This window comes from Scatophagus argus, chromosome 9 (genome assembly GCF_020382885.2).
Source record: "Scatophagus argus isolate fScaArg1 chromosome 9, fScaArg1.pri, whole genome shotgun sequence".
In the NCBI taxonomy this organism is placed as follows: domain Eukaryota; kingdom Metazoa; phylum Chordata; class Actinopteri; family Scatophagidae; genus Scatophagus; species Scatophagus argus.
The window spans coordinates 2,265,250-2,273,186 of NC_058501.1; positions in this window are offsets into that span (position 1 = coordinate 2,265,250).

The window sequence follows — 7,937 nt, forward strand, 5'->3', positions numbered from 1 at the left end:
TTGTGTCGGCTTCTGCTCTTCTGGGAAGGCTTTCTGTGGGATTTTGGGTTTGCTTCTGTGGGGGTTTTGCCCATTCCTGCAGTGTAGCTTTTGTGGGGTCAGGCACTGGTCTTGGATGGGGAGGGCTCTTAACTCGCAGCTCGCAGCCTACGTTTCGGCTTGTCCCGAGGGCGTTCAATAGGGTTGAGGTCAGGACTCATGCAGGCCAGTCAGGTTCTTCCGTATCAGGATCATCCTGCCATGTCCTGCCATGTGGAGTCCTTGTGCCTTCTCATCTCCCAGGTTCCCATGGATCGTGGTCGGACCTCCTGCTGTGGTCCTGCTAGAAACCTACTGTGATTACTACTGTTTAGTCATAATGTGTTTTAATTCTATTACTACTCTTTACAGCTACTACCATTATTATTGTTACTATTATTGTTAGCATAATCACTATAGTACCTTCTGTATACTTCATCATTATCATTATCTTCAGTTCCATTACTTGAATTGAATTGAATTCTCCCCGCTTTGCCCCACAGTCCCAAAAACATGCACATTAGGTTAACTGGCTACTCATTACCCCTAGGTGTGAGTATGTGTGGTTGTCAGTCTTTGTGTGTCAGCCCTGCGACTGACTGGTGACCAGCCCGGGGTGTAACCTGCCTCTCGTAGTCAGCTGGGATAGGCTCCAGCCCCTCCATGACCCGGATGGATAAGCAGTATAGAAAATGTGTGGATGGATTATTGAATGTGTCACCATTTCATTTATTCACTTGTAATCACATATGGTTTATTACATAACACAGCATTTCACATGTAGTCAATCCACATGGTTTTAGAGCTTATCACATGTGATGAGAAAGTCATGACAAAGGCAAATGTGACAAATTTCAAATGTGAAAAAAAGGAAATTCACACATGTATTTTTTGTAAAGGACATCTGTATGTATTTCTATTAAGGCACTCTTGCTATGACTCATTTAAATGAATTTTAGATATCTATTTTTTTTCTGTTTGTAAGCACACAAAGATTTGCACAGGTTACGTGTGGCTGCACTGGCAAATAAAGAACGTTGATGGAATGCGATGCGGCAGAATCTCCAATTAAGCCTGTAGATTTGTGGTGTGTTTGGAGGTCAGAGATGAGGGTCAGCCGTCTCTGCAGGCTGATGGACATTTACTGTTTGCTTTAGTCATCTAAGTCTGCTCAGCTGCTGGACTCTCCTCGCTGGACTTTGCCACGCCTATTACCTCCATGTTTAAAGCCTTTTATCCTGCTAGTTATTCCTCACTTTGGCTCTTCTTTTAGCAGCTTCCGTCTTCTCCAGCAGGTTTTTCACGGACTGTCAACAAGGCCAATGTAACACTGCCCATTAAGTACCATCACGTTGCTAAGAAACCAGAAAAGAAGCAAGAAGCAGGATCAACAGCAAGGCAGGAAGCGAAAGGCTGCAGGGTTAGACCAATACAATGTGGTGCATATCGGCCTTTTTATGATTTTAAAAAAAAAAAAAGTCCCTTTAATGCAAATTGTTGTATCTGATGCTATGTCAGATAAAGCAAAATTACTCAAAACTACAAAAGAGCAACCTTAATACTATTAATCTCGATAATGAATTTCAGGGAATATGCAGTCAAGTCAGTTAATATCCATGTGTATTTTGTTCTTACCAGCAGGACTCCCTGCAAAACTCCTTTAAGAGGAAAGAAAAATAACATATATAAAGAATACACAAAGCAAAGGAAGGCTGAGCAGCGCTGTCACACTCAGGTCTAAATGACAGATTCGTGTCTGATGGTCCGGCACACAGAGGCTAATTACCAAGTGCTAGTGTGCTAAAATGCTAAATTAAGGTGGTGACCATGCTAAAAACCAGCATGTTAGCATTGTTGCTGTCAGCATGTCAGCATGCTGATGTTAACATTTGGCTCAAGACACACAGGCTACTGCCTAAAGGTTGGTTGTTCTAATTGGATTAACTTAATCTGAGTGTTTCCTGAAAGTGATAGAAGTTCAAGCTTTCTGTTCCCTCTGCCCCCTGCCCCAGTCTCTCTCTGCAGTTAGAAGTATCAGTGCATGTCTAATGGAAGATCCATGAGGTTAACTCCTGCACTCATTTGTTTCACAAGCCTTTCTCTGTGTCCATTCATGTCCTTACATCCAGGACATTTCACTGACAAATCATTTACAGATGCTTTTCAGCTCAGAACGCTCCCTTAACAAGCGTGTAACAGCAGTCTGGGCTCAGGAAATGTTGTCAGATGAGCATGATGTCTTCAAATGCTAACACTTTTGAAATAGGCTTTCCCAGCAGGACTGGATTATACAGACCCAGGCAGTAATTTGAGTTCCAAATAGCATGGTGGAAAGTAAGAGTGGATGTCTGAAGGGGGTGATGCACAGATAATTCTGCCTTGGACTGCCTTGAACTTAATGACCTGAGTTGATCCCCAGCTCAAACCACAGATACTTGAAGTAATCTTTTTCAAATATAGCAAATATTTTTTTCAGCATTTTAGGTATTAAAATCTGGTACCACTTAACACAATACCGAGTAGTTAACTTGTGCAACATAATGTAGTAAGTTCAGTGATGTCAACTATGCAACTTGCATTGTTCAACTTGAAAAGCAAGTTAACTTTGACTCTTGGTCACACCTGGGACCTAAACCTTGCTCTCCTGGGAGAAAATGCGCCCCATCCAACCACTTCCCAATGACCTTTCTCGCTCTGTACTACCTGAGAGGGGTGCCTTCAGAGGTCAAGCTAAAGGCGTAACTACAGCATCACACTTTGAAATGTAGAGCCACTGACCTAGTTGCTTTTTGCCAGGAACTACTGGCAGGAACATTGTCGGCTATATATTCTACAGTTGCTAAAAGAAACGTGAACGTCCCCTCCTGCAGAAACAACAGCAACGACACACATGCATGTTGGCTAATCTTGTGCTGTTAACAACTAAGCTTTGGAGCATGCTCAGAGAGGAAACCTGAGCTCCTCATTGTAGCCAAGCCCAGACAGGTGATAGGACTGCTGTTGATATAAGAATGTTCTGGTTGGGTGTAAACACACACACACACACACACACACACACACACACACACACACATTCCCACACTGATATCTTGTGGCATACAAAATAAAACTTATAAAACAAATAATTTATCAATATCTCCAACTAATTTCTTTGAAAACTTTCTTCATGATTGTGACATCTTTTACCAAGAGATGTAGAAAATAAATTAATAAATACAAAATAAAAGTGATCTGTCATTAGTCTGGACTTCATAATAAAAATCAGGAGATGGCTGGCCTTAGATCACATTACATGACTTTCTTCTGGATTGCTGCTGCTCAGGATGTAAGATTGACTTACTAAGTTCCATGAGTAAAACTTGTAGAAAATGATTAATTGATGGCATTTTTTAAAAACTACAATACGGCACATATTGGTGCCAATGGGAGTCAAGCTAAATATTATATGAAAACAGTATTAGCCACATGACTTGCATGTTTCTTTTCATTTCTCATTAGTTTCTATTATTCAAATGAAGAAAAAAGTGAGTTAAACTTTGGCCAGGTTTCTACACGGAAAAGACGTTTTCCTTCTGAATTGCTGGTGGACATGAAAGCCGCAAAGGCTTTTTCACATTTTAGATTTGCTTAGTTGATGAGCATCGTTTTTCTTTTCTGTCAAAAGTCTGTCCATCGTGAGTACTGCATTTAATGCTCCAAATAAACTGTGTCGGCCAGAATCTTAACAGCCCTGTAGCATCAAAGCACTTCTATTTCTTTATTGTTCCCAGTGAATGATAGACCTTTGATATAGCAGACAATTTGAATTAACTGAATTTATTTCTATATAAATATATAACCAGAAAAATGCTAACCTCTACTTTTCAGAGTAAAAGTTTCTGCTTAATTCACAGCAGATTTTACAGGGATTGACAGTGCCCTGTTCATAATTTAATAATAATAATTTAGTATACACGCTGTAAATTTAATAGCTATTTTATAGCTAAAGATAAATGCTTAAATATTGTTTATCATGTTGTTAATGTAGTAACAACATATTTTACTGATCAATTTTAAGACCATATTAGTTGTGTTCCATCACTGTAACAGAAATATCAGCATAACCTTCTGAAACATTTGATTAGATGAAGACACAGCAGCTTGGCATGAATGTGAGGAGGGCTATAGATTAAGACACACAAATTGCAAAGTTTTGACCGCAGTCAAACTCCATAATGCATGGACAGACCATGTGTCGGAGCAGCCAGGGTTCTGAGTTGTGGCCCTGTTGGCATTTAGACTTCTTTGTCTCTGCATATACCTGGAGCTTAGCTGTAGAAACAGCAGTGTGTCTGTGGTATTGATCCCTGAGAATCAGACAACAGACTTCAGTGTTAGTTTTTGGGATTATGTCGATTCTTGTTCCGCATGAGATATCCCCTTCTCATTTGAGATGTGTGTGTCCATATGCTCAAATGCCAGAAAATGTCACTGCAATCAACACACACTTTGACTAGATTGAAAAAAAAAAAGGTTAAACAACACAAACATTGCGTTGTTGACTGACTAGACCTGAGAGGAAACACAACACACTGTATCTGCAGGTATAGTAAGTGAAGGAAATACAAGCCTGTTCTGTTTTTTAACAGTGCTATGCTGTTTTTTTTCTGTTTTTCTCATTAGTGTCATCATGGAGTAAGAGGAGATGGTCTTTATCCATCCATCCACAAACACACACGCACACACACCACATACAGTGGCCTTGTAGAGCAGTGTGTTGCTCTGCGCTCAAACATACCTTTGTGAAGTGGTTTGGGGGTGGGGCTGGACTTTAATGCTCATTTTACAGTCCCATTAATCCCTCTGTTCACAATTTCACGCACAGCTTGGGCCTCGGTGTTATTTTCACAACCTTTCACCACTAATTCCTGTGAATCCTGAAACAGAACACCTTCTCATCTCCTCCTCCCTGCTGCATGTGTGAGCAACGGCAAGCCTGTCCTTGACTGCATCTTCACAAGGCGAGGTCGGCAGCGCGTCCAGGACGTGCTAACGTCTGGCTTCATAGTGTTTCAGCGGTCAGCACACTGGAGCAGGGTCAAGATGGTACATCTGTTAGAATGACACGCAACTGATCACGCTGTCACAATTAATAGGAGTTAGCCATCATAAACAAGCACACTTTAATTCAAACATATCACAAATCGCCGCCGTGGCCTGATGAGGTCACCAAAGCACACAATCATAATGATTCAGGGTCTAACAGAGGATAATATAATACAAGTTGGGTCTTATTGAGTCCTGTCTACTGGTTATAAGAGCATTGTACATCAAGCTGAGATCTGTAAACACGGACATCAATCATGATGTCATCTGAAATTGTGAAATGACTGGAGGTCAAACTGAATCCAAAATGCATCAGGGATGTTGGTAATGATCCCTCCCTCATGCCATATGCTGTCATTTTTATTTGTGTACAAATTAAGCTGATTTAAGAGCTAGGCTAATTGCCTTGAGACTTCAGCTGCCTAAGAGAAGCCTAATGCCACCTGAGTCAAAGGAGATGAAGAAGTGTATTCAGGAGTGTTCTTACACCTAGACATCAGGTGTGACTGTGACTACAGGTAAAACAAAACACACTTTTGATCGTACCTGCATGGTCAGAGGTGAAGGTCAGAGAGCACTTTTCGGCTAGCACACAGTACTTGTAACAATCCTCTCAATCATCTCACTCCCTGAAAATTAATAAGCATATTTCCCAAAATAATCAAACTATTCTAATATATTAGATCAGCTTTTCATGTTACTGTGACATAAATAGAGCAACTTAATTACTGCCTGACACTCTCCTATTGTGACATCATGTCATTATAAAGGTTCAGAAAAATATTTGTAGACATTAATTAAACAAAATAATTTTTCACTGACAGTCAACTCGCACAACAGAAATATTTCCCTTAAACACAACCTATACACAAATACATGAGGACATGGACATTGCTGTCCTCTTTTCCTGCCTTCTGCTTTTAAAGGTAGCACTTGTTTAAAATAAGTGTTCATCATATAAGCTTTAAGACACATGTAACATTCATAGTTTTAAGTTTAAAGGACAATGCAGGCTCATGTCACGATCCACCTGCTGTTACTTCCACTCTATACTACTATACTACTCTATACTACACTCTGTACTACTACTACTACTTCACTATTGTACTACCTCCAGAACCATATTTATTTTGCTTATCTTATTTTATTTTGCTTTACTTTATTGTATTTCATCTTATTTTATTTTATTCTACTATTATATGTTACTCGTCCTTACGTTTTATGTATGCACCAATCACTAAGACTTACATGGCAATAAAGCGGATTCTGATTCTGATTCTGAAACAGAGATACACAACCTCTCTTTCTGTACTTAACCTTTTTTGCAACCAAAAGCCATAAAATCAAGAAAAGAATAATCAATTCAAAACATTTCCAAAGCTAATCATAGAATAAACACCACAATATCTACCTGTTCATTCCCAAGCATATTTCTCTGTTGTGCTGTTGTTCACAGCAGCAAATCAGCCTCGCCAGCTCTACAATTGTTTGACAATTACTGGAAAACAACACTTTCCTCAACTCATCTAGTCTGGAGATGGCTGCTGTGATTGTTTTGTGCCTGCTAAGTGGCTCGCTGACCAACATTCATGCATGCTGATGTCAAGGTGTGCGCACCTCTTTGTTTTCTCCACTAAAGGAAGCTTTGTCCAACAGTGGTGTTATGGTTGTCGTTCATCCTTTGCAAACTCAAGATGAATCGTTTACTGTTAACAAAAATTTTAAACATGAATTATTTTAAATTATATTATATTGGATTCAACTATAAAAATGGGGTGTTCAAACCCCGATCAAAGTGGGGTCACATATCCGGTGCAGACCCTTATGCTAAGTCCTTACTGAAATTGGTGTGAGACTGAACAAAAGAGAGCTCAACAAGGTCTTCATCAGGTGTTGGGGGACCAAGGCAACATAATAAGAAATGATCTGCAGGAACAAGACATTTATGGACAAGAGCAAAAATGGAGAACTGTTGGGATGCTACTATATAAGCAGTCCCAGTGAGAGAGGACAGCTTCTGGCATAGTGTTCCAACATCAGCAAACAGCAACTTTGTATAGATACACACACACACACTGCAATATGGCTACTGTCCCTTAAGTAAAGGCAGAGGTGTAGTGCTATTTGTTTAAGTAGTGGAGCACATGCACAGTTAGGCTGTTGGTTGTTTCTACGGTCATGTAACCACTGTTCCTATGGTGGCAAATTATACATGAATCAACTATGAGTGACCACAAGATCAAATGTTAGACTGACTTGATGAATAGATTTATTTCTTTTCTCCTAGCAGAAAACAAGTTTATAATTGATAATGTAGTGAAAAGAGGACACGGACAGTTCACTGACAGACAAGTCTTCTGCAGCAGTGTCTCTCCATCCTCTGCACTACAGCACAGGCTGGGCACAGTGGGGATGGGAACCTTCTTTGTCGCTCTTTCTTGTAAGAGGTTATTAAGCCATTATGCCTTGCAGACACCCTTGTGTTCTTTGGTCTGCTGAATTGGAAAACATGGGTGTAGGGGGTTGTAATTAGTGTGGCATTAAGTAATACAGACAAATTAACACAAGAAGTCAGTATTTTGAATGATTTAATTTACATACTTGGTCTATTTTAGCAAAGGAAATGAAGGAATGTTGTGCACTGCAGGCTGAGGTCAAGGTCATCTAATGGGCCTGGCTGTTTCCTGCAGGCACTGCGGATGCAGCAGCACAAGCTGGTCAGATTTAACATGCTGGCTTTGCAATGTACCTTTGCAAATAGAAAAGATACTAAAAAAAAGAAAGAAACCCTCAGCAGAATGAATGATGGAAGGATGGTTTGTTGTTAGCTAAAA